At 43.3% G+C, this 23,052-nt stretch overlaps 1 protein-coding gene across 2 annotated transcripts in view; it reads left to right on the forward strand.

Moving 5' to 3' along the window:
- FAM107B (family with sequence similarity 107 member B) overlaps positions 1 to 23,052 on the forward strand; it is a 78,629-nt gene that overhangs the window by 26,088 nt on the left and 29,489 nt on the right. The window contains exon 1 of one of the 2 annotated variants that reach the window (XM_006066013.4): positions 16,766 to 16,905. The exons of the other annotated variant lie outside the window; for it this stretch is intronic. The gene's annotated coding sequence lies outside the window, so the exon portion shown is untranslated. Of the gene's footprint in view, positions 1 to 16,765; positions 16,906 to 23,052 lie in introns of those variants that run through there. 2 annotated transcript variants of the gene reach the window in all.

The raw sequence follows: 23,052 nt of genomic DNA on the forward strand, positions 1-23,052 counted from the left end.
CATACAATAGGAAACATTTGCCTGTATTAAGGATCAGTACTGTTTCGTGAAATGTGTGTGTGTGTATGTGTGTATGTTGTACTAAATCATACTGATTTTTTAATGGGCATTGTAGAGCAGAACACTTCGGCATCTCCTGGGTCTATGGCACTCATCACGTAGAGAACTCTGCAGTGCTTCCTGTGTTTTGGGAGGGATGGGCTAGGAAAGTAGGAGCTTGAAGAGCAGGTTAACTCTGCCTCTTTGTTTGTTTTAAGCATCACTAAGTGTCCAGAGTGATATGCTTAGAAGGAATTCAGGTGGGCCCAGTGGGAGTCAGACAGCATTGTTTGTAAATAGTTTTCAGGGTTTTCCCTGGAACTTATCTCTCCTGTCTCTCTGGGGTCCTTCCCTGCTCTGCAGGGCGCGGAATGAGATGGGGCTGCATGCCTGGGAGAGTCTGCAGCTCCCGAGTGGCAGGCTTGGTGTAGGAGTTGACGTGGACCGTGGATCAGAGCTGAGGTCAGCTCATGGGATGTTACGTCTTGGTCACGCCTCTGCGGTTGTTGTGTCACACTCTTTGTCTTGATCTGGACTTGGTATTTCCTACTAATTTAGTATCGGTAATCTAGCCCTAGAAGGAAACTTCCTTGGTTTTAGAGGGACAGACCCTTCAGCCCAGAGGTCACTCAGGTATTTATATGAAATGGGGACTAGTGCTCAAGACTAGCTCCCCTGATGCTTTTTTCCCCACTGTATTAAACGCTTCCCCCCCAAATAGAAACATCCCAGCATATTTCACGAGTGGACTGTAATGTCATGAATTAAGATCATTAAAAGTATAGGTTTGCATTATCTTAAAGCCTGGATGCTACGGAGACTGTGGGGGTTACAGAGAATGTTAGAATTCCACCTCCTTTAGTTGGGAGTGTTGTTGTTTAGTCACTAAGTCATGTCTGACTCTTTGCGACCTCCTGGATTTCCCAGGCAAGGCAAGAATACTGGAGTGGGTTGCCATTTCCTTCTCCAGGGGATCTTCCCAACCCAAGGATTAAACATGAGTCTCCCGCATTGGTAGGTGGATTCTTCACCACTAAGCCACTAGGGAATCCCCCTCTATTTGGAAAGGGGATTATAAGTAGTTGGAAAGGTCAATCAAGGGTGATCAAGGTGTGTGAATGTCAGGCTGGGGATGGTGCACATGCAGACCTGGGGAGATCACAGTGCAATTGTGTGTGTGTGTGTGATCCCAGTGCATTTGCAGGTGTGTGTGTGTGTGTGCATGTGATCCCAGTGCATTTGCAGGTGTGTGTGTGTGTGTACGTGTGTGTGTGCATGTGATCCCAGTGTATTTGCGGGTGTATGTGTGTGTGTGATCCCAGTGCATTTGCGGGTGTGTGTGTGTGTATGTGTGTGTGTGCATGTGATCCCAGTGCATTTGCGGGTGTGTGTGTGTGATCCCAGTGCATTTGCGGGGCGTGTGTGTGTGTGATCCCAGTGCATTTGCGGGTGTGTGTGTGATCCCAGTGCATTTGCAGGTGTGTGTGTGTGTGTATGTATGTGTGTGCATGTGATCCCGGTGCATTTGCGGGTGTGTGTGTGTGATCCCAGTGCATTTGCGGGGCATGTGTGTGTGTGTGATCCCAGTGCATTTGCAGGTGTATGTGTGTGTGTGATCCCAGTGCATTTGTGGGTGTATGTGTGTGTGTGATCCCAGTGCATTTGCGGGTGTGTGTGTGCATGTGATCCCAGTGCATTTGCGGGTGTATGTGTGTGTGTGATCCCAGTGCATTTGCGGGTGTGTGTGTGTGATCCCAGTGCATTTGCAGGGCGTGTGTGTGTGTGTGTGTGTGTGTGATCCCAGTGCATTTGCAGTGTGTGTGTGTGTTTATACCACTTATTGAGGGAGCTGATTCTTAGGGGGAAATGTTTGCTTTCATTGATAGGTTTCAATTACCCTGTATAGAGGGTATTTACTTGTAAGCGCTGCGGATGTTTTTCTGCACATGTGCTGCTGGAGACAGTGTGTTCTGTCTGGAAGGTTGGTAACCCGTACCAGGGTCCAGCGTCGGACGGTTTGTTTTTCATTGTTTGCTCTCGTTTCTATGCCAGATGAAGTCATGCAGAGATGGGTATGCAAACTTTCCTGCTTTTTGAAGTTGCTGCAGTGACTCCCTTTGAACTTTAGTTTTCATTTTAAAAATTTCCAGCAAGAGAGCTTCTTGGTGGGGGAGAGGTGGTGGTGGTGGTAAATTCTTGTTCTGGGTGCCTTGCTTTTATTGCTAGAAAAAAGTATTACTGTTGAGAGGTGTGTTCCTACTGTGGTCTTTTCATCTGTTGCCTTGAACGAGGAGCCTGAATGATTCTGAAGAGATTAACATATATCCTCTTTAACATGTGGTCGCTTATGCCTTGAATAGGTAACATGTGTGGGGTGATTTTCTGGGCAAACTTCATCTTCCTGGAGGATGGCTTTTAAAATGTTGAATGTTCATGATGAAAGCATAAATATGTGAATATCTGAGGTCATAGTAAACCTTGAGATCTTCCCCTGGGTCATTGAATAGTCCTTCAAATGTGTGAACTTGAACTAGTGGGTTTAACAAAACATCAGATATACACAAGACTAAATAAAAAGTCACGTCTTGTTATAGTTCGGGGTGTCATGTCTTTGCCAGGGAGAGAGCTCTGTAAGAGGCTGTCTTGCAGTTGTAAATTAATGTTTTTTCCCCAACAATTTCTTCAAATGCCCGAGCATCTCTTATCAAACTCTGGATGAGTTGCCCTTTGCTCACCTTTTAAAAATATCTTTCAACATACAGTAAGTTTTGTCTCCATTATTTTATCCGGGTTTCATCCAGTGCCTGGGCTCGTGGTGATTAAACTGTGCTTCTTCTTTGAAGATCTCCACTTGTGGTACAGTGTGACTCTCCAGTGAAAACTACAGGACTGATGTGTGCGTTGAAGTGCTTCATTTTAGCAAAATTTTATTTGCTTTGTAATTGTTTTGCTTCTTATCTCCACTTTCTCCCTGATGATTGTGAGTATAAGATGCACAAACTTGCAAAAACAGCAACAGGACATTCTGATAGGCCTTGGTTTTAATTTGCTGCCTATTCCTTGGTGGGGGGTGGTTTTTTTGGGTGTCCATTGTGGAAACAGTATTTTCAGTCTCTTTTCATACCTGTCTAATGACCCAAGGGGATTTAAATGCTGTCCTTCATTGAGGTGTCATAATTTCCACAGTGTTTTTGGCTTGTTTTGCTACCTACTACTTCACACTCCTGTCTCGCCTAGATGTGCACAGATATTTGGTGACAAGGTAATGTTGATGTAGACAAACAGATCACACACACACACACACACACACACACACACACACACCACACCAACACCAATGCAGGGGGGCATGGGATCAATTCCTGGTCAGGGAACTAAGATCTTGCCTGCCACATGGTGTAGCCAAAATGATAATCATAAATTTAAAAATAAAAAGTATATAAAACCAAAAAATTTCAATAGCAATCAATACATGCCATCTTAAGTAATAATGGCTTAGCTTTTGAAAGCTTTCATTCATAGACGAATTCTCTTTCTGTCACTAAGGAAGATGGTTTAGAAGTTCGTGTTTCTTGGTAGCTACATTAGTGGCCACCCCTAAGAACATCCTGCTTTCTGAAACATTTTCACATCCCTGAACTGCTGAGATCTTGCTCTCTCCTGCCTTCTCTTTCTGCATCCTCCCCTTGGGTCTCCTTTGCAGTCTCCTCTTCTTTGTCCTCCCTCTGGTACTTGGGGGTTTTGGAGGGCACCTTTGCCACCCTATGAGTAATATGAGTGGTTTCCTTAGCTTCATTTGCTTGTAGATTTGGGGCTCCCAAATCCACACAGCCAGCCCTTATCTTGACTCCCGAGCTCAAGTACCATGTCCAGTGCTTGTTTTATTATATATGTTCACGTGTGTGCTTTACGGGCCTCTAAGCACCGTGTGTCTCATGGGGATCTCGCTGTTATCTCTGATCAACCTTGTTTATCTTAGAGCATCTATTTTGGCGAATGGCTCCACTGTGCCCCCAGGTGAATTTAGATCTCTGGTTTTGCTATGCTCCTGTCTTGAGCTCCCTCTCTCTTCTGATGCATCTTGTATTTGAGGTTGATGCCTCCACGTGGCTGTGAAGGGGTCTCCCTGGGTCTGTATTTCATCGGGATGATCTTCCTGTTCTCAGGGCCCCCTGGGCTTTGCTTGTTCAAACCCAGCACCTGTCATGTCTCCTCTTCTGTTAAGGGTCTGCTTTACCTCTTACAATGTGAGCCTCATGAGAGCAGGACTTGGTTTTGTTCACTGTTTTGTCCTCAGTACTGGGGAGCTGGGCACCTGCTACACCTTCAATACATGTTTTTTTAATTAATTACTTTTTAAAATTAATTAACATTTTCGCCATGCCATGGGCATGTGGGATCTTAGTTCCCCAACCAGGGGTTGAACGTGTGCCTCCTGAAGTGGAGGCGTGGAGTCTTAGCCACTGGACCGCCAGGGAAGTCCCAGTAAATGTGTGTTTTAATGAAAGAGTTTTTTATTTTCAACGTGATTTTTAAAAAAAAACTGTGACTGGTTCCTTTGTAGAAACCATATGTTTTGGAAAAACAGGACAAGGGTAGAGAAGAATTCCTCTTCTGGAGATGCTAGGAATGTCTATAATGATACGACAGTTTTGGACTTTTTGACTGGAGTGTTGTTGATTAGAAAGTAAAGTTGTAACAGGCACTAAGTGGGTGTTTTCTTATTTCCATCGAGTTCTGGGCCTGGTGGTTGGGAGGGAGCATGTGTCGCTGACCCTGCACAGTTGACAGAATCGCTTATATAGTTTGGTAGGAGGAAGAAGTAAAAACAGATGATGATAACTGTGAAGATAAGTGTGTATCAGGTACCATCATCTGAATCACTCTGCTCTTACCCCAGATGTCTCGATAATTTATTGTTTTTGTATTTTTTAAACAACAAGTGGAGAGGTAGTTGTGGTCAGAGATCTATATCTCCGATTTCCCAGGGTTCTGTTTTCCTTGCAATATCTGCTTTAAAAAAGTGTTTGGTAACAAAGTGTTGATATACATTAAGTATTTGGGGACCTGATTATTTAGAAACTAAATGTGGGCTAGAAGAGGAAGGATTCTATTCAACAAAGACACTCCTCATCTATCAAAGGTCTTGGAGAAGTCTCATTTTGAGTAGAAGTTTGTTACGAGCAAACAAAATAATACATAGGTTTATTTGTTTAAGGAGACCCTTTATTCTCCAGCTTAGTGGCTCTCAAACTTTTGGATCTCAGGACCCGTTTACACTGTTACAAAGCAGTGGGTTGGCCAGAAAGTTAGACCGTGTTTTCCTGTATCATCTTATGAAATGTAACATGAACAAACTTTTTGGCCAACCCATTACTTGTGGCCCCTCAAAAGACCTTTGCCTGTTGTAATATCTATTGATTATTTATTGTTAGGAATTAAAACTGAGAAAGTTGAAAAATTTCACTTAAAAATGACAAAAATAACTACAAACCCATTACAGTTTAGGAAAAGATCATTTGTATTGAAAAATGTTTCCAAAATAGAAAAAGAAAGATGAACATGATTTTACTTTTGTGCACATTTCTTCAATTATGTTTAAAAATGGAGCAGAACTGTTCTGCAAAATTGAAACAATAGTGAGGCTAGTGGCATTGTTTTACGTTTTTGCAAATCTATTTCATAACCAGCTATAATAGAAAATAACTCAGTTCTCATGTCTGCTTCTTCATTCAGTCTGTTGTAGGTTGTTTCAGTTGAAGTATATGCAGAAAATCCAGTCTCATGCAGATACATAGCTGGTTAAGGTGGGAATACTGAAATAACCTTTTCAGGGAATTATGGATGGCACAGTATGGATTCTGACACTATGGCAATGGTTTTTTTCTTACTCTGTTAACGTTAAAATTCATTAAATTGTCTTTCTTTTTGAATAAGAAGAAGGAAAAGTGAACCAGTTTAATGCCATATTATGCAACCATATTTTAAAAGTATTTTATCACGGATGGAATGCTTACATATGTAGTAAATTGTCTACTTAGTATGACCCTCATTTTGATAAAAATTAATGAAAAGACATACGTATTAAGTGAAAGGAAAATATATCAAAATATGGATGTGTTTAGTGATGCATTCATGAATGATATTTTATTTTCTATATACTATTCTGATTTTCCAAATTTTCTAGGATCACATTACTTCCAAAACCTGGGCGAGGGGAATTTTTTTTTTTTTTAATAGGGAAGTAAGTGTGTCTGTTAAGCCTTTTCCCTCATCCAAAGGTTACCTTGTATGTGAAAATCCCAGTTTTTATAGTTGGAGTGGTAACTAAGATCCCTTTCCCTCCTTTGAGTTTTTATTTACTTATCAGATTAATGTAACTTTTCTATGTCTGTTTTCAACCTCAGAACTTTCCCCTCTTTCTTTGGATAACAATTAACTGATTTATTAGAGAAACTTTATTCAGGACTTATTCAAGCGAAGTATTGATAGTGGGACTTTATAGCAAGGACACAATTTACTTTTCCTCATTTCTGCTACACCTCAAGCAAACACAGATTCTTACCTAAGTAAAATGGTAAAAGGATTTTGTCCTATGGTGATAGTACAGCTCCTTTAGAAGTTGAGAAACACCCTGGAAATTAGCATCTCATTAACCTGTCAGTTATTTTAAGTCCTTTTGTCAGCGGTGTGTTGTGTATTTCTCTTTACAGTCGTGTGGCTGGAAGTGGAAGTGTGTGCACAGAGGTGCAAAGGGCAGTTCATATCTGGGGATGAGCTCCCTGCTAACACCTGGGTTTAGGAAGCCTGTGTACTCGTTGTTGTGTAACTGACACGGTGGTGGCTTTTGTTCTTTATGGACAGGAATCCAAATATGCTGATGGTCTGTTTTCCTGAAAGTAGAGGACTCCATCCTGTTATTTCTTTGTTTTATGTTCCTTGTGATATAATTAAGTGATTATTAAGATGTCTACAGAAGCAGCTAAGCACCCACAAAGCAGGAAATTAGCAGTTTTGGATCCACTACTTATCATCTTAAAGATATGAACATTGTTACTTTGTCTCTTCCAACTGAACACACAGTTCTGTGGCTTTAGTTAATAAATTAGTGACTGTTAATGTTTGCAGTCTCTCCCAAGACTGTTTACAAAGGCACACCTGATTCTGAAGTATAAACTGGGATAGGAAATCACTTAATTGCTTGTCCTAATATTGTTTTACTAAATTAAAAAACTATTCTCTTCTTTGCTTAAAACATTTGAGACTATTCTACTTGGGAGCACCCTTAAAGCATTCATCATTAAATTTGGAAATATTCCAATTTAATTTTAGTCAGCTTTTATGAGTTGAGCATTTTGGAGGCTAAGAAATGTACTCCAAATATACCTACTGATTTCTTCCTTTTATAATTGAAACCAGTCTTTGAATTTAATTATTTCTGGTCTCTGTCATTGTCCTTAATGTGGCTTGGACAGTATCACCAATTCTAAGTATGACATAAGAAGTGTTATTATTGCATCACCGTAATCATGAATTGTGGGAACATTTAGGATATACTCTGAAATCATTGCCACAATACAGAAGATAGACTTGACGAAGGCAGAAGCTTTGATTCTGTTCCTGCTAATTGCACGCTGTTTAGAACAGTGCGTTTATACTCAGTTTCTCAGTCATGTCCGACTCTTTACAACCCCATGGACTGTAGCCCACCAGGCTCCTCTGTCCATGGCATTTTTATGTCAATACTGGAGTGGGTTGTCATTCCTACTCCAGAGGGTCTTCCCAACCCAAGGATTGAAACTGTATCTCCTGCCTCTTCTGCATTGGCAGGCAGATTCTTTACCGCTGAGCTACCTGGGAAGCCTGAATACCTACATGGGTGACAGTGTATTAGTCGCTCAGTTGTGTCCGACTCTTTGCAACCCTAAGGACTGTAGCCTACCAGGCTCCTCTATCCATGGAATTCTTTAGGCAAGACTACCGGAGTGGGTTGCCATTCTCTTCTCCAGGGTATCTTCCCAACCCAGGGGTCAAACCCAGGTCTCCCACATTGCAGGCAGATTCTTTACTGTCTGAGCCACCTGGGAAGTCCAAGAATACTGGAGTGGGTAGCCTATCCCTTCTCCAGGGCATCTTCTCAAGCCAGGAATCAAACCAGGGTCTCCTGCACTGCACGCAGATTGTTACTGCTGAGCTATCAGTGGGAGCCGAACCTAGATGGGAGATGATCAAAAAACATGTTCCCAGCAGTAAATTGGACAGTTCCAGATGGGGGCTGGGGGGCAGCACCCAAACTTAGGACAGAGACAAATGGTGGAAGGACCCTGGTTAGATAGGGTGGTCTGGGCAGATGGTGTACGAGTGGAGATTAAAGGATGAGCCAGTGGTAGGGAGAGATTTGCGACGGGGATGAGTTGTGGTGGGGGGAATTGGCATGAACACAAACTAGGTGAGAAATGAAAGGAGGCCAGTGGGACTGGAGGGTGGGGAGTAAGGTCTGGAGAGAGATGCAGGAGATGAGGTGTGAGAAGTACACCTGGGTAGGGAGTGGCAGCCACGGTTGGGGTTTAGAGAAGCTTGTGGTGAGTGACCTGACCTCACCTCATTTGTATTTTAAGACAGTCCCATGGGAGGAATATCAATTCTTAGTGCAGGCTTCCTGCTTTAACATTTTTTTTCTTTGATAATGAAGAGAACATTGGGACAGCATTTTTAGCCATGAAACTTGCTTTCTGAGTGTGTTTGAGAAGCAGTAATAACAAGGTTGAGCTTCTCAGGTGATTCAAGTGGTAAAGAATCTGCCTGCAATGCAGGAGAGGCGAGTTTGATCCCTGGGTTGGGAAGATTCCCTTTAGAAAGAAATGGCAACCCACTCCAGTATTCTTGCCTGGGAAATCCCATGAACAGAGGAGCCTGGCAGGCTACAGTTTATGCGGTCGAAAACAGTCAGACATGACTTAGCGACTGAGCACACACAATAACAAGGTGACCTCCTAAATTTTCACCCTGAAATTAACATAGCGGCTTAACTGTGAGGCCTGGCTGGTGGCCTAGGTCGCATTCTACAGGTTCCCGGCAGGAGAACACGTGGGAAGGGGCTAGTCCAGCCAGTGGTTGGTACAGCTTTGCGGTGTCAAGAGCAGAACCGTCATTCGTCGGGGCTGTGACCGATGAGAATACTGTGACCTGGCTGATGGCTGGCAAGCCGAGCGCTGACTGATGTATTTGCTTTTTCAATCACAGCATCCTGGCTGAGCCAGGAACAATCCAGAAGCTCCACCATCAGCACTTAGAGATCTTCTGTGCTTTGGGGAAGAATGGGCATGGACTAGTTTATTGTAAATTTCTGATGTCAAATTACTGATGGTGAAATCAGTCATTTCAAATGACAGAGGAGGACCGGATGGAAGGCCTCTTTAGAGCAATTGTTATTAATTGTTATTAATCCAGTAGTGCTCTTTATTATAGAGAATGCTGAGAGAGGAGTGCTGTGCTGTCTTACTGGTTTGCTTTCTTACTCTGCCTGGTCGCCTCCAAGCATGGAGAGTCTGGGCGTACAAGCAGTGAGGGGCTGCATTTCAGATACAGAATTTCATCTGGATTTCTTCTGATCACAGATCTTCTGAAGAGTCACTCTATTATTTTGTATTATACCTAAAAAAATAGGGCTTCCTGGTGGCTCAGCAGTAAAGAATCCACCTGCAATATAGGACCATAGGAGACATGGGTTCGATCCCTGGGTAGGGAAGATCCCCTGGAGGAGGGCATGGCAACCCACTCCCATATTCTTGCCTGGACGGAGGAGCCTGGCCAGCTACATACAGTCCATGGGGTCGCAAAAAGTCAGACTGAAACGATTTAGCATGCATACCTAAAGATGGGCAAAAATAGTTCTCACATTTCCCCTTTGTGGGGTTAGGGAGTGGCTTAGATGGAGTGGCTTAGAAAGGCCTGTCTCTGCTGGAGCGTGACTGTGTTGCCTGGTGCAGTGTGTGTCTGTGTCCAGTCTGTGTTGTGTGTGTGTGTGTGTGTCTGTGTGTCTGTCCTGATTGGTGAGAATTGCTGGTCTCCTGGTCTGGGGCTCACAGGTGAGGAAACTGACCGCTGGGAACATGATCCTTTTCTGAACCACAGAGCCTGGCAGTGGCTGAGCTGGGACCAAGACCTGGCATTTTTGGTGCTTGGACCTGTGCCCTTTGACAGAATGTGTTGTTTGGATTAATTGTAAAGAAAATGGTCAGTAACAGATGTAATGAGGAAATAAGTAACATCCAGTCGTTTCAAGCCACTGAGTGGGATCTTATAAAACCAGCAGTGAACCATTTTAAGAGAAAACAAAATTTGATTTTAGCTAGTGAGGTGGAAACAGCTTATTTTAAAAAGTGAGAATGAGTCAAAATAAAACTAGATTAAAGGCAAAGTTGTTCATCTAGGGTACTTTGTATCTTTGTTTTATAATCAGGCATTAAATAAAAATGTCAGTGAGTATGCACACTACTATATATAAGATAAATAACTAATAAGCACCTACTGTATAGCACAGGGACCTCTACTTAATACTCTGTAATGACCTGTATGGGAAAAGAATCTAAGAAAGAGTGGCTGTATGTATATGTATAACTGATTTACTCTACTGTATAGCAGAAACTCAAAATTCTCCAAGCCAGGCTTCAGCAATATGTGAACCGTGAGCTTCCTGATGTTCAAGCTGGTTTTAGAAAAGGCAGAGGAACCAGAGATCAAATTGCCAACATCTGCTGAATCATGGAAAAAGCAAGAGAGTTCCAGAAAAACATCTATTTCTGCTTTATTGACTATGCCAAAGCCTTTGACTGTGTGGATCACAATAAACTGTGGAAAATTCTTCAAGAGATGGGACTACCAGACCACCTGACCTGCCTCTTGAGAAATTTGTATGCAGGTCAGGAAGCAACAGTTAGAAATGGACATGGAACAACAGACTGGTTCCAAATAGGAAAAGGAGTTCGTCAAGGCTGTATATTGTCACCCTGCTGATTTAACTTATATGCAGAGTATATCATGAGAAACGCTGGACTGGAAGAAACACAAGCTGGAATCAAAATTGCCGGGAGAAATATCAATAACCTCAGATATGCAGATGACACCACCCTTATGGCAGAAAGTGAAGAGGAACTCAAAAGCCTCTTGATGAAAGTGCAAGTGGAGAGTGAAAAAGTTGGCTTAAAGCTCAACATTCAGAAAACAAAGATCATGGCATCCGGTCCCACCACTTCATGGGAAATAGATGGGGAAACAGTGGAATCAGTGTCAGACTTTATTTTTCTGGGCTCCAAAATCACTGCAGATGGTGACTGCAGCCATGAAATTAAAAGACGCTTACTACTTGGAAGGAAAGTTATGACCAACCTAGATAGCATATTCAAAAGCAGAGACATTACTTTGCCAACAAAGGTCTGTCTAGTCAAGGCTATGGTTTTTCCTGTGGTCATGTATGGATGTGAGAGTTGGACTGTGAAGAAGGCTGAGCGCCGAAGAATTGATGCTTTTGAACTGTGGTGTTGGAGAAGACTCTTGAGAGTCCCTTGGACTGCAAGGAGATCCAACCAGTCCATTCTGAAGATCAGCCCTGGGATTTCTTTGGAAGGAATGATGCTAAAGCTGAAACTCCAGTACTTTGGCCACCTCATGCGAAGGGTTGATTCATTGGAAAAGACCCTGATGCTTGGAGGGATTGGGGGGCAGGAGGAGAAGGGGACAACAGAGGATGAGATGGCTGGATGGCATCACTGACTCAATGGACGTGAGTCTGAGTGAACTCCGGGAGTTGGTGATGGACAGGGAAGCCTGGCGTGCTGCGATTCATGGGGTGACAAAGAGTCGAACACGACTGAGCGACTGATCTGATCTGATAGCAGAAACTAACTTGACATTGTAAATCAACTACAATACAATTTTTAAAAAAGTAGTATGTCAGTGGGGGTGACTTTCGATTGTATGATTGTATGACTTATGATTGTAAACTCATAATGTTATCAGTACTTAATTAAAATAATGAATGTATTAGGGAATCTACTTTTGTTAGATAATATTATTTAATCTGGTAGGTCATTTCATAATTTTTTCCCTAAGGGTAAAAAGCCACTGTATGTCTTCAGATTGTTAAATAGCTATGTATCAGCAGTGTCCTGCTTTCTGAACATTCATAAATCCAACTTGTGTCCTTTAGATTTATGAGTGTATTTTTCCAAGTCAGGCTTATGGGATGTATTCCCTTTTGGTTTGGCAAAATAGTGATTTCTTTTTAAAAATATTTATTTGTTTATTTTTGGCTGTGTTGGGTCTTTGTTGCTGCACAGGCTTGTCATTGCGGTAGCTTCTCTTGCTGCAGAGCACAGGCTCTAGGGCTCATGGGCTTCAGTATGTGGCACGTGGGCTCAGTAGTTGGAGCTCTTGGGCTCTAGAGCGTAAGTTCAATAGTTGTGGTGCATGGGCTTAGTTGGCCCAAAGCCTGTGGGATCTTCCTGAATCAGGGTTTGAACCTGTGTCCCCTGCATTGGTAGGCGGATTCCTTACCACTGAGCCACCAGGGAAACCCAAACTGGCAAATTCTTAATACTTGGAAAGTATATAACGTAATTAGTGATAGGATATATAGCGTAAAACAAAGAGCTAAATTGGCAAATACTGATCTATGCAGGCATTTACTCTCCACTGTTTCTATGACAACTAATAATTTAAGTCTAACATATATAGCTAGCTTATTACACCTTGAGGGCACGTGCGCAGTTAATTTCCTTGTTTTTTAAAACAGACTGGATTCAGTAATTGGGTGGTGGTGTATTATTGACATGTCTTTGATCAAGTTGGTGAAATTAACTTGTTCCATGTGCTTTGGTTCTTTTCCTGGCACCAGCCTGTCAGTGCTTCTGTTTACCCACTTTTTGGGGGGTAAGGAAGTAGAGGAGATAGCATTTGGGAACTAAGGTGGACAGGAAAGCAAGGGAGAAATGTAACCCCATTTTGAAAAGTTCTGTCGACACTTATTAACCACTCAGTCCCGGTACTTCCTGTTTCCAAAACTGATTTAATGCCAGCCTCCCCTCCACTATGAGATGGTTTATTGCCTTCAGCAGAATTCCTGGCATATTTGAGGCTCTGCCCCTCTAATTCCTGCCAGATCCCCAAGCCACAACTGGCTCAGTCGCTCTCCTGCCTTCATTCTGTCCCTGGTCAGGACCTCGCAGGGTAAATACAGTTTAACCCTAGTGATTGTTCTAGGGCGCTCCTGCCCGCCATCTGAGTCCAGCCTTTGTGCTCTCTGCCTGTCATTGTCTTGGCTCTGAATGAAGCCTGACAACTCGGCTCTGCCTAACAAACATTAGACACTCACCTCCCTTCCCTTAGTAAACATACTCATGATAGGTGTTGTGTACTCTTGCCCGCAGTGCTGGTGAAATATTTCCTAAGGTTAATAAAAGGTATTTGTAGGGGAGGTGTGTTTGAAGGGTGGAACAGTGAGAGGGTAGAAGGAAAAAAAAAAGATAGGTTTATATTGCTAAACAAAAGATGAGAAGTTTCTGAGTTTGAATAGGTGAAGCCCACTCACCTGAGATATTTGGTGACCTGCACAGGTAGCAGCTGGGGTGCTGGGTCATGGGAGTGATGACTCCTTATTAAGCAGATGTTAATCTAAACAGCAACCCTGAGAAGGGAAGATAAGGAACCAGGCTCAGAAGGCAGCCCCCACACACGTTTTGAAATGAGTTGACTTATGTTAGAACTCTGGCCTTTCCATGACTAGTTGTGTGAATTTGGATAAGTGCCTTGGCCCAGGGATCCCCAGCCTCCAGGATCTAAGGCCTGATGATCTGAGCTGGAGCTGGTGTAATAATAATAGAAATAAAGTGCACAGTAAATGTAATGTCCTTGAATTATCCCAAAACCACTCCTGCCCCCTGTTTATGGAAAAATTGTCTTCCTTGAAACTGGTTCCTGGAGCCAAAAAAGTTGGAGAGTGCTGCCTCAGCCCCTCTGGCACTCAGAATCTACTTCCATTGTTGTGAAAATTCACTATGTGGGGACATTTAGGACTGTGTTCAGCCCACGTGCTAATATTTATTGAGTAATCATTTTAAATATTTATATTGTTGAACCAAGGTCATCCAGCTAATACCTGGCAGAGTTGGCTTTGGGCTCCTCAGACTTTAAAGCTTATCTCTTTCTCCTGTTTCATAACCACCGCTACTGCTGCCATGTCTCTTTTTACCAGGAAGAAAAACAGATCAATTCTTAGTTGCCTCCCTTACCATTTTCTGGCCAGGTTCCCATGTGGTTGGTGTAAATGACCTCAAACAGTTGAGTTGCAGGTACCTAGGACTGGAGAACTTCCTCTTACTGTTTTGTTTTTTTTTTTTTGGATTCTTTTTATTTTTTAAAATAGTTTTATTTAGTTATTTATTATTGGCTGTGCTAGGTCTTTGGTGCTGTGTGCAGGCGTTCTCCAGTTGCAGTGAGTGGGGGCTACTCTCTCGTTGTGGTGTGCGGACTTCTCATCGCGGTAGGTTCTCGTGTTGCAGAGCACCGGCTCTGGAGCACCAGCTCTGGAGCACCGGCTCAGTAGTTGTGCACGGACTTAGTTGCTCCTCAGCATGCAGGATCTTCCTGGATCAGGGATCGAACCTGTGTCTCCTTCCTTGGCAGGCAGATTCTTTACCACTGAGCCACCAGGGGAAGCCCCCTCTTATTCATTGTTCACTCCAGTTAACTGTGGAGTTTTGTCCTGTTTCTTAAAAAATATGTAAATAGAATTGTTTTTGTGTTAAGAAGCTGAGTTATACTGTAGTTTTTAACAAATAGGCAAATGCCATAAAGTTGGTTTTAAATATTGCTGTACGATGGCTATCATTTTATTTATGGATAGAGAAACTGTTGAACCATCTTTTAAAAAACACTTTAATAAGGGGAGAAAATACTGCCTTGGTGATCTCCATCCCCTGTGTTCATCATCATGGAGAAAAAGGCTTATCACTGAACTATGAACAAACATAATTCTCCAAGTAATCTCTAATTTGTTTTCCTTTTCTCATTTACACATAGCTAGAAGGATTTGAGGTTATTCTTTAGTGATTGGAATAATGGTATTTTAAAGATTAGACAGAGGAGAAGATGATGGCTTCAGCATTAGTCATAGAAGCCCAAATAAGCTTTTAAAAGGTCGTGGTTCTTAAGCGTTTCCCATCTGGAGGGGATGGTGACAGTTGGTATACACGCCGTCCTCCAGTTTACATTTCCGTTGGAAATTTTCAGGTGTCTTCCCTAGTACTCTGAGTGCTTCCAGCGGCTGGTGGCAAAGTTAAGTAAATGAATTAGGATAAGATTTTCCAAGCTACATCCATTAGTGGATGACAGAATCAATTTAGTGGGTCACAAGAAGCATTACCTGGAGAGGAAATGGCAACCCACTCCAGTATTCTTGCCTGGAGAATTCCATAGACAGAGGAGCCAGGAGGGCAACAGTTCATGGCATTGCAGAGTCAAACCCAACTGAGCCACTAAGCAAGAAGCATTACCAAAAAAAAAAAAAAGTGAAAATTATCAGAGTGTATATAGGCTGGTATCACTTTTGGAAACTTTTATTTCACTTTGTTTTAGTATGGGCTTGTTACTGGGTCCCTGTGTATAAAGACAATTACAGACAGAAAAGTTTGGAAGGCATTGATCTGAGGTGTTTTCTAAAGTTTATCAGCTTGCGAGCAAGTCTAAATGTTGCATGGAAGGGAAGTTCTTTAGCTGAGTCCTTGACATTGGTTTTTGTATAGGGTTCACAGAATGAAATTTAGAAACACAGTGTGGTAGCTCAGAGATGTTTCCCACCCCCCCCAAAGCTAACATATATTTTATAAGTAGAAAATAAGGTTTATGATTTTAACTCCAATGGTTCATGGATGAAATTTCAAAATAAAGTTGATAGTGGCCTTCCTAATTGTCATATCACATGTGCTGTTGTGTTTGTAGATTTTCTACTATAGACTCAATTTAAAATTTTTGAATTGGATTCTTAAATACTTGGGTTCATACTCAGTTTAGCATTTGTAAGATTATAAACTAAAGGGTAGTGATTTTTGTTCCTTGAATTACCTTGAAAACTTTTTAAACGAAACATTTTTCATGGCCTTTGGCTATATTTTGCTTTTGAATATTTCATTTAAGTAGGTAAATTTAAGTAGGTAAACTATCCTGTCTTAATTAAGCTTTTCAGACTTTTTTTTTTTAAGGCATCAGGGAAGTAGTTAGCTATCATGATACATCTGCAGGTTCTTGTTAAATTATTTTATAGCTGTTCTTCTGGAAGCCGTGAATGATTTCCTTTCTAACCACCTGTACATAGAGGAGAAATTTTCCTTATGAATGTGTTGATATGCCCTTTATCCTTGCCGTTTTCATTTAATTAACCAGTAGCTCCTGTTGTATGTGGATCTTAAAACAGATACAAAGTTCTGAACTTTTGGAGAAGAGCTATAGAGAAGTCAGAAGCTGATGGGAAGTTTCTGGATGCAAAGTTCTTGAGTAAGGAGTCCTGTTGCAACAAAAGAAATAACATCTCAAAATTGGGTAATTTCAGGGAGAGAGAGAAGCAGAGTTCTCCATTTCCTGTGCAACTGGGGTTGAGCAGAGCTTTTGCTAATTACCAGCTGTCCTGTTCTTAATCAGTATTGCTGGTGTGGATGTGTCAAGACGTGGGGAAAACATATAAAAGAATAGTATTGTTGGTAAGCAACAGATTTGATTGAGATGCCAGAGTGAGTAGCTTGATGGAGGATGTGTTAGTACTCACGGAACTTGTCCTAATCCCTATTGGCTGAGGACCTGGGGCTGTAGACACTGGTAAGTGCATACTTGGATGGAGGGAGGAAGGGGCGATGGCTAAGGCTTTATTTTAAGAGAGAAGGTCCTTGGTGGAAGCTACCAAATAAATACGAGAGTTTTGAAGTAGTCATAAATTGTACATAAAACATTTTATGTTTGAACATAAACATCCCTAAAACATCTTGTTGGAATGAAGGTGAATAATATCACCCAGTTTCTATAGGACCTGGGTTATGATTGATGTATCTGTTGCTTGTCACTCAAGCTAAGTGCCTGTGTCTCTTAGGCTTCTGTATGCTCTCGGAATAGATACAGTTTTGAAATCTTGACTATTTTCTAATTAACCTGGAGCCCCCTTCCTTTCCAGTAAGAAGAAAGGCCGTGTTATGTTAGGCTTTTCAGACACAGTGGCACCTGATACCTGCTGGTTTAAATGCAGGCTCCTTGTTTTCAGGCTTTTGTTTTTCCGTGTTCTTGATTGCCAAGTAGATTGCTGTCATTTCCACCCCACCCCCCACCCCGTTCTTATTTTTGAAAGTTTTCTTCTGCCTGTTCCTATACATGGAGAAAGTCAGAGCTCCAGTGGAGGCCCAAGGGGGATTGTATCCAGTTCGTACTTTGGGTGGGCCTGTTAGATGGCAGGGGTGGGGAGGGGGGCTGAAATCACTGTCTAGATTGCAGAGACAGCCTCTTGGAGCTGGGGGCACCTTGCTTTTGTTTTCCTGTGACTGAAAGACAGCCTGAGGGAACACGGTAAGGCCTGGTAACCTAGAATGCCAAACCTCTAGGGGAGTTGAGTTAATGTGTGGAGTTCAAGCAGAGCAAGTTCAGTCAGTGTGGTCTACTCCCTCGTTCTGGCATCTCCTCCCACGACAAATATGTTTACGTTTGAACTTTTGCCAAAATCCCCTTCATTTAAAAAGGGGAGTTTTGTGTGGAAGGAGAAGTTGAAGGCTGAAGGGGTTTCCATTAAAAGGACCCCATCTCTGTTGCTCACTGTAGCTTTCCTTATGAATGTTCTGAGGACAGAACACTTCTGAGGAACGATTGGTGCTCTAGTTTCCCTTGTCAGCTTTGGAGCTGAGAGGCAGGGTGGCAGCTGACTTCACCCAGAGGGGCCCGATGAGCCCCTCGTCAGAAGGCCGGAGTGCCTTTGAAGACAGTTGAACTGGGTTTGTGTCCTAGTCAGCTCTGGCTGCCATAGGCTGAGTGGATGCAGGAGCCTGGTGGGCCACTGTCCATGGGTTGCAAATAGTCTGACACGACTGAGCGACTTAACACTTGAGTGGGTTAAACAACAGACATTTATTTCTCATGGTTCTGGAGGCTGGAAGTCCAAGATCAGGGTGCAGATGGGATTCCTGGTGAGTGCTCAGATGGCAGGCAGCCTTCTCACCTGAGTCTTTACAAGGTGGGGGTGGGGGGAGATGCCAGCTCGGTTATCTCATCCTCCTATGAGGACACCAGTCCCATCATGGGAGCCTTAACCTCATGACTTCATTTAGTCCTGCTCATCTTACAAAGACCCCACCTCTGCATACTGTCACATTGGGGGTTGGGGCCTCAACATACGGATTTAGGGGGGACACATTCCACCCATAACTGTCTGTGTGTGGCAGAGTCGATTGTTGTCCTAACAGCCACTGCTGTCCCCCCTTCACTGCTGGAATGCCGTGTCCCCATTTTCCCAGGGCCCTTTGTTCCTATGGTGATCACAGGACATAGCTCTGGCCAATGAGAGGGCTTCTGGTAATGGCCTTCCTCCCAGAAAAAGGGACGCTGGATGGGGGGCGCCTTCCCAGTCTGCCTTTCCTCCTGGAGATGCCAGGGCTGCTGAGCAGAGCAATGAGAAGATCCCAGTGCCCACTGAAGATCCCATGACACCACTGAGCTCCGAGGCAGCCTTGCACAGCCTAACACCACATCCTTGTGAGGTAAAAACAAGCCCTTGTGGTGCCGCTCCTTTTGGGCAGGTTTTGAGTGTGGTCCAGGGCATCCTCACTGATGGAGTCACAGGGGAGAACCTTCCTCCTTTTGGAGTTGGGAGGAGGTACAGTCTTGGGAAGACCTTATCCCTGACACTGGCCTGGTCTTCCCACCCTCAAGGTGTACATATCACAGTATTGATTGTGAGCCTGTCTCCTCCAGGCCTTGAGCTCTGGACATCAGGGACCACATCTCACTCCTCCAAGATCTTTAGGGGCTGACCCAAGGCTTGTACAAAGGAGTGGACACTCATGGTCTGGCCTTGGCTTAATAACCCTATGTTGGTTTTGGTGTCCTCATCACAAGACTGGCTACTTGTTGTTCACAGAAAGCCCACTGGGTAACCAGAAGAGTAAGTGGGAAAACAGACTTTAATTAAAAGTACCTGGGCTGTGCGCACAGCTGCTCTCTGGGGTTTAGTTAGCGCCAGACAGTCTTCTAAAGACCCAGACGGAGACGTGCCCCAATCCTCATGCTAATTTGTCACTGTGGAAGGAGAAATCAAATCAGATATTACATTTGTATAATTATGAAACATATTAACCATCCAGAAAAGCACATAATTGTAACCATTGTTTCTCACATGAAGATCTCTTTTCTTTAGAGTGAAAAATGAGGTTTTTGCAACTCTGTGCTGTATTTCACACGTGAAGTAATTGAGTGATTGGAAGTCAGAGCATCTTGTTCTATGGTCATAAACCTATTTGACCCACAATAGGGCTGAAATACAGTGTATTTGAGATGAAAAGTTTTAAAAGTATAGAATAATTGTCATTTTACCACTAAGGAAACAGACCCAGAGAAGCATTAAGTCAGGATTCAGGTTAGTGGACCTTTAATTTTCATGTTTTTTTCTGTTGTACCTCATGTTATTAGTAACTTAAGATAAAAGAGTGTTGAATCCCATCAGCCAGCAGCTCCCAGGAATGCACGTGTCATTGTAGAGATTCGGTTCATTTAGCAGCAGGGCGAGTGTAGCCCGGAAGAGCATTGGGATTCTGGGATTCTCTCGGAAAGGCAGAGTTGGGTTTGTGCTTGTGCTGGATGACTTGAAGGTGGGGTCAGAGAAATGGGGCCAGAGCTGGTTTGGATGTGGTAAGGAAGCAGGTACGTTTCAGTGACTGGGTATCTTAATTTTTATATAGGATGCAAGAGATTAAAGTGGGGTTAGAGTTGCCACTTGGTAAAGAATTAGCAGTCACAGGTTAGTGAGAAAAGTGGGACAGCCTTTCATTTTTGTGGAGGTAGGCACAGGCTTGGTGTCTGGGTTCTATGCTGAAGTTTATGTCCTGATGGAATATTGGGGTTGGTTATTAGTAAGGCCTGTCTTTCCTTGTCCCATTGTTGGTAGGGTGGATTTTTACTTTTCTGGCAATTGATTTGATTTGATCCTGGATACTGATGCTTGAGGAATGGTTGGCTTTAGGAGGAGGAGAATGAGATGCTGAGTGGAGAGTCCACAGAGGATGTCTGAAGTCACTGTGTCTGAACAGTCTCTGTTCTTCAGGGTTGTAGTTGCTCAGTGTTAAGATCAGCTTTTTTAAAAAAGGCAAATGAGTTGTTTTTCCTACCCTAAGAGGCATGGGTTTTTTGTTTGTTTGTGTTTGTTTTTTGCCATGCTTCATGTAGATGGGATCTGAGTTCCCCGACCAGGGATTGAACCCATGCCCCTCTGTGTCAGAAGCCCAGAGTCCCAACCACTGGACCCACCAGGGAAGTCACAAGAGGTGTCTTTGTTTGTTTTGTTGTTTTAATCATCACAGTGACTTTGTAGTCTTCTGGAATTTGGCAGGATGTAGAAGCAGATGGAAATGTGGATACTTACAACTGAAGCATATTATTATCTTCAAAGATGCCATCCAGTTATTTTGGTCAAGAGGTAACGTTAATGGTGGCGGTAGTGCTGGTGCCAGCCCCTCCCCCCAGATCAGGAGAAAGTGAAGTTAGAAAACTCAGTACAGTTCAGTTGGAGTCAGCAGTGAGTGAGGTGGTTGTAGTCCAGCCAAGTGAGGGCCGGGGCAGACACGCACTTTATGGGCCAGGCTTGGCCACCTTCTCTTTGAACTTAGTCAAACTTCCATCTCTCTGGGCCTCTGTTTCCTCCTCTTTGGTGCTGGGGAAATGGAACAGATGGTCTCTGCTCTAAGTATCTCTGTTAGGTCCTTTTTGAAGATACTCTCCTCTTTGGAAAATACTTGTTCAGTTTCCCAAGTGGACCTGGTCATCCATTTTATGAAATTATTATTCATTCCTGAAAGCAGGAATACTTGAGGGCTTTGAAAGCTAGTCCAGCAGGAAGTTTTTTTTTTCTGGTCTGTGTAGTTTCCTTCCTCTCAGCGGGGACCACGCCTAAGCCCACATCTTTCCAGGGCATCCCCTTTGCAGTCTCCTGAAATGAATGGCCGAGGTGTTAACACCTTAGAAAGTCGCATCCAGTAAATGTGCCAAGGGAGGCATCTTTATTCAGGAATTTTCAGTTTGGGGGTAAAGGCTGGTGGTGTGTGTTTGCAAATTTGAATTTTATGACTATAAAATAGCATTATATAAAAATTTTAAGTATTACGATGCGTGCAAATGTTGAATGCAGAAACCAAAAGAGTAAAAGAAATTGATCAAAAGTTGCCTAATTTCTAAGACAGTAGGCCAGGTGGCTTGTCCCGGGTGTAAGGAATGGCCAGTGGCAGCCCCACTCTTGCTGGTGACAGGAAAGCTTTGCATGTTCAGTCCATATCATGCTCCGTGCTGCCACTCAAGGGCTTTAGGATTTCTGTTGATGGGGGGGTGGTCTTTTTAAAGAGTTCAGTGATGTTAAGCAGATCTTCACCATGAGGTGTGTCAGTGGTGGTGCCTGTGTTGGGGTAACGCCCCCCGCCTCCCCGCCCCAGCCATAGCTCTGTAACAGAAGCACTGAAACTTTAGGAAGAGTGGGGCGCATTGTGTTGTGACTGAGGGAAAGGAGCACAGAGCACGCTTAGAGGTACAGAGCTATCGCAGAGAGGCCCTAGAGCAGACTGGTGTGGAGTGTGGACTCGAGCTAGCTGTGCGAGCTTTGCAGCCTTAGGGAATTTACCTCGCTTCTCTGGGCCTCAATCTCCCCATCTGTACAATGGGGCAGATTTTAGTATCTCCCTCAAAAGGTTGTGCTGGGCACTCCCCTTGTGCTTCTCAGGGCACGTGCACTGAGCAAGTTCCTGGGCAATGCCAATACAGCTGATCTTTGGACACTCCAAATACCTTTTGTTCACGCAGATGCATGTATTAGAAAATAAAGGACATACTATTTTGGAACCTGGTATTTTTCTCCCATTCGATCCATCATGAATATTTACCCTTTCATTACTTATTCTAATAATACGGTTTTAAAGCTGCATTGTATTGCATTCAGTTCAGTTCAGTCGCTCAGTCGTGTCCGACTCTGTGCGACCCCATGAATCGCAGCACGCTAGGCCTCCCTGTCCATCACCAACTCCCGGAGTTCACCCAGACTCACGTCCATTGAGTCAGTGATACCATCCAGCCATCTCATCCTCTGTCGTCCCCTTCTCCTCCTGCCCCTAATCCCTCCCAGCATCACTATCTTTTCCAATGAGTCAACTCTTTGCATGAGGTGGCCAAAGTATTGGAGTTTCAGCTTTAGCATCATTCCCTCCAAAGAAATCCCAGGGCTGATCTCCTTCAGAACAGACTGGTTGGATCTCCTTGCAGTCCAAGGGACTCTCAAGAGTCTTCTCCAACACCACAGTTCAAAAGCATCAATTCTTTGGCGCTCAGCCTTCTTCACAGTCCAACTCTCACATCCATACATGACCGCAGGAAAAACCATAGCCTTGACTAGATAGACCTTTGTTGGCAAAGTAATGTCTCTGTTTTTGAATATGCTATCTAGGTTGGTCATAACTTTTCTTCCAAGGAGTAAGCGTCTTTTAATTTCATGGCTGCAGTCACCATCTGCAGTGATTTTGGAGCCCAAAAAAATAAAGTCTGACACTGTTTCCACTATTTCCCCATCTATTTCCCATGAAGTGATGGGACCAGATGCCATGATCTTCGTTTTCTGAATGTTGAGCTTTAAGCCAACTTTTTCACTCTCCACTTTCACTTTCATCAAGAGGCTTTTGAGTTCCTCTTCACTTTCTGCCATAAGGGTGGTATCATCTGCATATCTGAGGTTATTGATAT

The sequence above is a fragment of the Bubalus bubalis genome, chromosome 14 (assembly GCF_019923935.1).
Source record: "Bubalus bubalis isolate 160015118507 breed Murrah chromosome 14, NDDB_SH_1, whole genome shotgun sequence".
NCBI lineage: Eukaryota > Metazoa > Chordata > Mammalia > Artiodactyla > Bovidae > Bubalus > Bubalus bubalis.